The following is a 10,325-nucleotide window of genomic DNA, read 5'->3' as shown; positions in this document are numbered from 1 at the left end:
TCCTAAACACCCTAACAGTGCTCTGTTAGCATTTAAACATAATTCTGTTAATGTTGATGGTTTTTGTCTCGGATAATAAATTTCGAAATTTAACTTCACATCCATTAATTAAGACGTTATAACAGTACTTCTATGTAATCAAAACGATATGTAGGAGTTATTGAAAAGTGTGTTCCTTCCTTTCATTCCTTCCTTTCCTTCCTTTCCTTCCTTTCCTTCCTTTCCTTCCTTTCCTTCCTTTCCTTCCTTTCCTTCCTTTCCTTCCTTTTCCTTCCTTTCCTTCCTTTCCTTCCTTTCTTCTTCCTTCCTTTCTTCTTTCCTTCCTTTCCTTCCTTTCCTTCCTTTCCTTCCTTTCCTTCCTTTCCTTCCTTTCCTTCCTTTCCTTCCTTTCCTTCCTTTCCTTCCTTTCCTTCCTTTCCTTCCTTTCCTTCCTTTCCTTCCTTTCCTTCCTTTCCTTCCTTTCCTTCCTTTCCTTCCTTCCTTCCCTTCCTTCCTTCCTTTCCTTCCTTTCCTTCCTTTCCTTCCTTTCCTTCCTTTCCTTCCTTTCCTTCCTTTCCTTCCTTTCCTTCCTTTCCTTCCTTTCCTTCCTTTCCTTCCTTTCCTTCCTTTCCTTCCTTTCCTTCCTTTCCTCCCTTTCCTTCATTTCCTCCCTTACCTTCTTTATTTTTCATATATTCTTTTATTCCTTATCTTTTGTTTCTACCTTTCCTTTGTCGATCTTTATTCGCTCAATTTGCCAACGATTTTATCGATATTCGATTTTATCAAGATTTGATTTTATCAAGATTTATTTATTTATTTGTTTTATTCGCATAGAATCAAATTGAGCTTAAGTGTTGCATATTCTAGGGAGTATAATTAGTTTTGTTCTATGGTTGGTATGAGTGATATTTTAATACTCATACGTAATTAGATGAATCTTTAATGTACTAAAAATAAGTTTTTCAATAATAATAATTTCCAGTAATTTAGTAAAACTTTAAAAAGAATATTTGTTCAATAATTTTGTATCCTTTTCCTAAAACACACATATAAAACTTTATCTAGTTTATTGAATTTTGTTGAAATATATTGTTTTTTGCTATAAACCAATTCATATTGATTTTGCAAATTCAGCTGTCACTACTGATGAACATTTAGACAGGCAAAAGAGAAAAACATGAAAAAAAGAATGAGATTAAAACTGTCACAAATGATCAGCATTTGGAAAAACAGCTTTCATGCAAATGAAAAATTTCATAAAATTGTAATAGTTAAAAAATACTGATGATTTAACAAAAAAAAAAAAAAATAAAAAATAAAAAACTATATGTTTAACAATTTAAATTTATTTAACTTTATTTAAATAAATTAACAACAGTTTCATAAAACTTTTTTCAAAATGAACACCATTTTTGCAAATTTAATTTCACTAGGCATGAATTGTACATTTTTAAGTAGTTTTTTGAATTTTTATTAATTGCATATCACAAAATTTAAAACATAAATTTGCGTAAATACTTCAATCGTTTTACTTCCTGTTTGAGTAACACTATCACTATAACGTTAAAATAAACTCAGTGACCTATCACATTCACACTAACATATGTACAATGTAATACATGCCAGTGCATAACATAAACATTATTTTTTTTAATAAAAAGAATGAAATTCAAATACATGTTTTTTCTTCTTCAGATTTTTTTAAGAATTCCTAATTTATACAAAGATTTTCATTTTTATTAAAATAGGGGCGTTAAATAGAACATACACACACAACCTCCTTAGGGAACTGAAGAATAAAAAAAAGGAAAACTCAAAAAAAATTAAAGTGAAAATAAAAAATATTGCAAAAGGAAGTAAAGAAAGAAAAGGCGAAATTTTGTGCAAAAATCTTTCAACAAACTGCAGCCATTATCAGAAATAAAAAACTAACAAAAATACCAACAAAATTCTCAAAAGAAAAAAATATGGAGTAAAGAAGGATTTAAGCTCAATTCGCACAAAACAACATATTCACAAGATGTCATCGTATCACAATGAATAAGTATGAGTGAATGAATAGAGTGTGTTATTTTTTAAGCAAATCCCTGCTGTTCTCTAGATTACTTAGTGACACTAAAAAGACGACTGAATTTCTCTCTGATTCCAAAAGACACAAACAGTAATGAAAATTTTGCTTTATAAAGTGACGAGTGGCAAATTTTGTATAAAGAAGAAACTTGTTCTTCACTCAAAACTGCTGGGAATGAAAGGATGATATATTATGGGCACTTTTTGTACACACTCTGTATGTTTTGGCAGCTGTTTTGTGCTGTTAAAACGTATAAATGGTATAAGAGGTCAAAAGTGCTCACACACATATACATTTTTGACTGATTTTTATTTCAGCTAGCTAAAGACATGGAGTATAAACTGTTGTTGTTGTTGGTATTCAAGCAGGTGAGTGCGTAAAATGTATTGCCGGTTTTAAATTAAAACCAATACATAAAAACCAAACATTATTCACACACACACATACACAATACCACCCATTAAAACCAACAAGGTGCGAACTATAGTTTTTGTTTTTTTTTCTTCTCATCTTGTTTGGACCATTTGTATTTTTATCTGGCATTTGTTGGTTATAAATTCACTTTTTAATCTTTAATACCCATTTCCTAAGCATTAAACTGAGCGCACCTTTATCAGTCCGATTCTGTACGCTCTATTACATTTTTTTTTGTGATTTTAAACTTGCTGATAAACCAACATATGGAAAGATGGAAACAAATGTTATTATATAGTTTATATTTTAAGAAGAAACATGCAATGTTTGCTACTAATAAGTAAAGTTTTTACTCATACATGCAAATGTACATATGTTTATAGTTTCAGCCAAACATTTTAATTTGCCATTTCATGGATTTTTGAGAGCATAAAATACATGGAATATACATATTTTAAAAGAATGTGTTCTTAAAACAATTTTTACACGTTCTAACCATTTAATACTTTAATTCTTAGTGGATCTATATATCCAAAATATATCTATTGTCAAAATAAAATGAACCATCTGTCTATAATTCCAGAATCATTTTTTGAGTCGATTTAGGTACATCCGTCCATGTAAACCTTGTGATTGTCGCAAGGTAATTCAATGAAATTGATACATAAACTTATTGATAATGGTTAACATCAATCCAATATTTCACCCATACAAGTTAAACCGGAATATGGCTTTTAAACTTTATAATCAAACTACAGATCGCTATTTCTGAGATAATTCAATGAAATTTGGTACATGATCGTCTTTGATACCGTAGACGATGTCTGTTGACTGAACCCGCTGAATAGGGCTTTTAAGTTCATAATTATGTTTAATATGCTTATATCTCGACAAAAAGCTGCAAAAACCAAGTTCTTTACTAGACTTGATGACCCTCACGAATTACATAATAATAGGTCCTCAGATGACCCTATCCCACAATTTTATTAAATAATAAACGGCTTAAGTGTGTATAACTGAGGCAAGATACAATTCAACTTAAATGCTTTATTATGACAACTACATCATATTATATTGTTGTAAAAGGTCCTCGGCCTCGCCTGACTACAATTTCTTACTTTTTTTTATATAAATAAGAACTTTAAGATTACTGTAATAACATGGACTTCTGCGGAAAAGCTATAAATATGACAACGGGATTAGACAACTGGAAGCTTTTAACGAATACTTTTCCAGTGGAAGACTTTCAACCCTTTCTTTCGTTTCCTTTCCTTCGTTTCCTTCCTTTCTTTTCTTTCTTTCTTTTCTTTTCTTTCACATCTTCCCTATATTCCCCTTTTCCTTATAATTCTCTTCTACCTTTCCTTCCTTTGCCGATCTTTATTCGCTCAATTTGCAATATTCATTTATTTGTTTTGATCAATTATCTTGTAATCAGTATCAAATACAGCTTAGCTTGAGTGTTGCATATTTCAGCGAGTTTAATTATTTTTGTACTTGATGTTTGACTTTCCAAAACTTGCTCTAACGAGGGCAATGGACGAAAGAGTCCAAGACATTGAAAATTTAAGAAAAGGATGAACTAATGAGAATAAAATTTAAAGCTTTCTTATAACGAAAAAGTCTAGATTACGGGCACAATGATAGACAATTGTTCGAAACTAATGTACAGCAAGAACAGTAATTCTTTGCGATATTAACTTATAATATGAAATATTTTTTAAAGCTTCTTGTTGGCTTGATATCAAATTTGACATTGTTTGAGTAGTAAAAGTATTTTAAAATATTTTTTGAAAAATTAACTTTTTAAAACTTTGAAGTTCTTTTAAAAGGGCACAGAATCACGAAATCAAAAAACTAAATACGTAGATTTTTTCCCTTAAATTTATAGCATCAGACGTATGTATATCATCCTGTTCTTGACCAACGATTTTTTCCCTTTTTGTCGGACGGTGTTATATTCAGAATGAAGGGTTTAATAAACATTGAATATGTTTTTATAAAGTAATCCAAAGAGGTTTTATTTATGTATGTTGAATTTTTGTGGTTTTCATTGAAACATATATAAAACAAGTAGGAAAGTATAGTCGGACATGGCCGACCATATAATACCTTACACCATGAGTATATTTTTAAAATTTTTATATTTCATAAAGAAACTTTTATTTTGAATTTCACCTTAATTCCAAAGTATTTATGCAATTTATTGATAAAAAACAAAATTTTCTAAATAATATTTTCTAATAATATTTTATTTATATAGAATATAGGTCTAACATGGGCCGACCATCATTAAATTTGAGAAAAGAGTATAATTTTAAATAACAGTTTGTTTTGTTGAGTTTCAATGCAATACAAATGGTTACAAGTCAATTTTAGACGTTTAAGACGTTTTTTGAAGGGGGTTTGTATGGGGGCTAGGGTCAAAAAAGGGCCGGTCATTACGAAAATCTGCAGTGCCATTTATACTTATATAAAAGTTTTTTGTGACAATTTTTAGAGAGATAATAGTATATTTGGCGTAATTATGGCATAAAAAGCCCAAATCGGGAGGTACGGTTGTATGGGGGCTAGGTGAAATAAAGGACCGATTTCAACCATTTTCAATTGGCTTCGTGCCAAAAAAGAAGCTTGGTCCAAATTTTATCAAATTATCTTGAAAATTGCGGCCTGCACCTTGCGTACAAGGTTTACATGGACAGCTAGCCAGCCAGACGGACAGACGGACGGACATGTCTTAATTGGCTCAAAAAATGATTTTGGATCGACCGTTATACTTTAAGGTGAGTATTGGGCCAATATTTTTGTGTGTTACAAACATCAGCACAAACCTATAATACCCTCCCCACTATAGTGGTGTAGGGTTTTAATTAGTAAACTGTTCTGTACATTTTACATTAAAATTATTATGTTTAGTATTTGTGCAATTAATTTAAATAAATTTAACATAAAATTTTGATAATCCGTAGATGCTCTGTTCACTTATGTACTCTATTGGTGGCTTTACACGTTTTTTTTATCGGATATACATTAAAAATAAAAGTTTATTCATCCTTTTAATATATAAGTGATATTTAATCACTTAGACAATACATGGTTTAAATTAGCAATACTTCAAGTTTTCTTAGAATGAGTAACTTTAAGAGTAAGTATCTTACGAGCAATCAGCTCTTTACTGACATTTATGAGAATCGGCACATAATTGGTCCTAAGGTTCTCTTTAGAAAATTATTCTTACTCACATGACCGAATTGAATTGAAAGTACAAGAAGAGTAGAGCGATAAAAAAGAGTTTTTCTAACAAATTTCACGACAATCGCTCCATGATTATATTTTTTTCTTAACAAAATGAATATTTTGTTAATTCAAAAGAGCTCAGTCCAGATGTTGAGATATTTGCATTCATTTTACATCATACGGTTTGATGGTTCGATGTTTTTGAATATCAGAATTAGCCACGCAGGAAAATAAGTTTCTGAATTTCTGAATAAAATCTTCCACCTACATTTTATATGAAAAGTATCAGAAAACATAATCGAAAGCATCCCAAGGATATTTTTTGAGTTTGGTGTAAGTTCATGTTTGTGTAAGATTATGTGACATGTTCTATAAACATTTGTAGTGAATTTAGTTAGTTTAAATCAAGAATCTCAAGCTAAGAACCTCATGTACAAACGAGGCAAGCTTTAAAATTTAACGTATGAAATACTGATGATTTATTCAATATATTGGAGAAACCTACTTAACAATGATGACTCATGTATTCCATAATATTATCTCAAATAAGCTAAATAGTTAAATTCTTGCATCACTTTTTCTATTATATCTTTTTTAAAATAACTTTCAATATAATCATGATTTACTTAGCTTTTAAACAGATTTCTTATCTAAAAGCATGGAAAGGGAAAACAAAAAAATTTTAAAATTTAATGAAGAAAATCTAGATCAAATATTCCTTATGATAAGTTATGGCAAATAGATAGAACTCAAACCTGTAGCAAATTGCAACAAACTTAGATCAAGAAATGGTTGCCAAACATTTTCAAGCAAAAAAAAAACTGCTAAGAAAACACGTTTTTAAAAAGAAACCATAAAAAAAAATCAAAAACATTCTTAAATGACTGATGCCTGTAGGGTATAAAAATTGGATTTTCTTAAATTTTTATGATTTTCTCCTTGTTAAACTTTGTATATCTTCTTACTTCGTCATCAAAAAAAAGTTGTGCGAGTTAAAGAGTGTGGAAAGTAGAAAAAAAGCGAAAAAAAAAAACTTTTTTATCACTCTGGTATTTTTCTGTTTTTTTGCTTCGTATTCGTTTATTTTTTATTTATTTTATTTTTTGTTGTTGTTACTGTTTTTACTTCAAATGTTGTTGTTATATATTTTGTTTTTAGGGAAAGTTTCAGAACATACGCACTCGCTTTTACAAGGTAGATACAATTTTCTGTTTCGTTTGTATTTTTTTTTTTTTCGTTATTTGTTATTGCTGTAAAATGGGATTGTTGTTGCTGTTTTTATTCTGGCTTTCCACTTTTTGCTGATATTGATGTTGTTGCTGTTGCTGTAGTGGCAGTAACGTTAAGTTGATTAAAGCCAAAAAGGTATGGCAGTTCAAGTTTCAACACAAAAAATAGAAAAGAAAAAAAAAACAGGCAACACCAACCAAACAGAGGAAGAAAAAGCAAAAGTTAACAAATAAAAAAGTAAAAACTGCTATAAAAAGAGAAAGTTTTCTACAGAAATAATAAATATTATTCTTTTTTTTTTGTTTTTTGATTCTACATATAAATTATTCATTAATCTTTAGTTGTTTTTTTGTTTGTAATATATTAATTAAACCCACTTTTTTCACATCAAAACTTCTTCATTTAAGCACAAATATTTTCAATATTATTTTCAAATTCAAAATTTGAAAATTTAAATTTTTATTTAAAAATTTGTTATGCTTTTTTTAAATTTGAGCTTTATATCTTCACCAACCGTTTGCTTTTTTTTCGAAATTTCAATTTATTTTAAACGATTTCTTTTGTATTTTTCAAATAAAATTTCTTTCTTTTTATTAATTCTTTATTTCCTTTTGTAATATTTATAAATTTTTATAGGATTTTATTAGAATTTAATTTTATTTCTTTTGAATGAATTTCTCGTTTCACAAACGTCAAACAGGGGTGTAAACACAATACAGACTGAAATCAAGCATATAGAAGCACAATCCGAGTAGCTTGTATTTCAACAACGATATAATTATCATATTCTTCATCATTATTATCATAGTCGTTGTAGTCGTTGCCATCATTCACATGAAGAACCAGCAATTCACAGGCAAACAGGAAGAACAAGAATTCTGTTAAAATAAATACTATACTAGTGTGTGAAATAATGCGGAATTGAAACATTACAGGAACTGGAATATCAAATAGACACTAAAACATACATATTTGTGTTTGTGTGTATGTTTTATGTTTCTGTTTCTATTAAACATTTTAAGGCTCACTGTACAATTCTAACAGTAAGGAGTTTTTTTTCAGGGTATCTCTTGAAGAGTTGCCAGCTTTTTTAAAAAAAGGGTTCCCACAGGGAAATGCTAGATAATTTTGATATCAAAAATAATAATCGTTTTAAAAATAAAGAGTCAAAGTAAAAAAGGGTGCCGACATTACACGGTCTTCTGCTTGAAAGCTAGGGTTGTGATTTGATAGACGATAGTGTTCTATTACTTCTAAGGTTATAATGTAGAACTGATCTAGAACTGAACTAGAACTGAACTAGAACTGAACTAGAACTGAACTAGAACTGAACTAGAACTGAACTAGAACTGAACTAGAACTGAACTAGAACTGAACTAGAACTGAACTAGAACTGAACTAGAACTGAACTAGAACTGAACTAGAACTGAACTAGAACTGAACTAGAACTGAACTAGAACTGAACTAGAACTGAACTAGAACTGAACTAGAACTGAACTAGGACTGAACTAGTACTGAACAAGAACTTAACTACAACTGAAAATGAACTGAACAAGATCTGAAGTAGAATTAAATAGATATGCTAGACTAATACAAATTATTAAGGCTGTTCATGGTCAGCCGCCAAAGTCCTCTCTACTGTACCACTGTATGTTTCAGTTTAAAGTGGAAATTTGTTATTATTTTCACTTTTGTCAGTTCTTTTTCCTACTATAATGGAGTTAAGAGTACGTGAGCTTTTCATTGAACAAAAACAAAACAAGTAAAGAATGTAAAATAAACAAGAAAACAATGAACAAAAAAACTGCACTACTTATTATTTATAACATGTGTAAACAATATGAGTAAATTATATTGTTGTTACTTTTAAATGGACTGAGAGAATGTTCACTTCGTTAAAGACCAAATAACAAAAAGATGAAGAACCTTTTTTCTTTAAAATAAACAACAACAACAAACAGCAACAAAACAAATAAAAGACATCAAAATAAAAGGATATTAAATTATATTTTTTTGATGATGTGGGTGTTTTTTTGTTTTCTCCAAAGAACATATTGCCAGAAAAGAATAAAAATGATTTACAGGGAAATTGTGGAAATATGAATAAATTTTAAAGCAGAAAGAAACAAGATGAACAGAAAAGAAATATATAAATATCTAAATATGACAAAGTTTGTCATACAATATGACCTACCATAATTTGTTGTAGTTATGACTTTTGTATATGTAAATAAGTGTGAATGTATGTATGTATGTATGTATGTATGTATGTATGTATGTATGTATGTATGTATGTATGTATGTGGGTATGTACATTTAAAGAAAAATTGAAGCCAAAAGTCCTGACTGTTATCTTAAACGTGATAATGATGTTTCTGTTTTAACATTTTTGGGGTAAAAGCTTTTGCTTTTAAATGATGTTGTTCTCTTGCTAACTGTTATATTTCCACACTCTTTTAATGTTGTTCAAAAATAACATTATTAAGTTACAAAAAGAGCAATTTACTCTTATTATTTTGTGTTACAAAATAAAAGAGTGTTATATTCAAACCTGTAATGTTTTTGTTTTTTCCTCTTTTTGTTTTTAAATTACAAAAGTTCATTGTTCAATGTATCTATTACCACCACATGAGAGTCAAGCAGAGTTATAACTGAACGACATTGTTATTAGTAGCTTAATTATGGGTGTGGGTGTACTTAACTATAGTAGTTGTTTCCCTTTCCTGTTTACATTTTTATTTATTTAGCCTATATTTGGGTATTCCTAATATTTAATTGAACTGTATAAGCAAAAACATACTCATTTATTTACACTCATATGATAATTTATGCTAATAAAATTCATTTAATTTTTTAGTTAAGAAATCATTTTATTTAATTACTATAACAAAAACATATATTAAATTATCTTAAGGTAACACATCACGCTAATTTATATATATGTACATACATATATTTTTCTTATATGTAGGTGCTTCTTTTACTTGTATTGACACATGTCTAAGTATTAGTTTCTAATGTATTGGTGTACAAATTACAAAATACGTCTTTATCCAATTTACATAAATTTTGTTTTTTTTTTCCTTTTGTATTATTTTTTGCTTGATTTTGCGTGGCAAATTCCAATTAGTATTGTCGATTTGTTTAGGGAGTGCTCTTGTATTTACTAGCTGTCAAATGTTGACAAAATGGCTAGAAAAGTAAAACTTTTAGGAGAAAAACAATTCGAATAAGAGTTGCCAATTAGAAGAAAGATTTTTTTTGGAACTAGACTTAATCATATTTCTAGTTCAGTTCTAGTTCAGTTCTAGTTCAGTGCTAGTTCAGTTTTAGTTCAGTTCTAGTTCAGTTCTAGTTCAGTTCTAGTTCAGTTCTAGTTCAGTTCTAGTTC

The 10,325-nt window shown here is 29.0% G+C and overlaps 1 protein-coding gene across 1 annotated transcript in view; it reads right to left on the bottom strand.

The window, feature by feature from the left end:
* Positions 1-10,325, bottom strand: part of LOC111679453 (small conductance calcium-activated potassium channel protein) — a 319,785-nt gene that overhangs the window by 177,117 nt on the left and 132,343 nt on the right. The window lies entirely within an intron of this gene.

Source organism: Lucilia cuprina, chromosome 3 (assembly GCF_022045245.1).
Source record: "Lucilia cuprina isolate Lc7/37 chromosome 3, ASM2204524v1, whole genome shotgun sequence".
Taxonomy (NCBI): domain Eukaryota; kingdom Metazoa; phylum Arthropoda; class Insecta; order Diptera; family Calliphoridae; genus Lucilia; species Lucilia cuprina.
The sequence above is the reverse complement of the archived record's forward strand: the minus strand, read 5'-3'. Positions and strand labels throughout refer to the sequence as shown.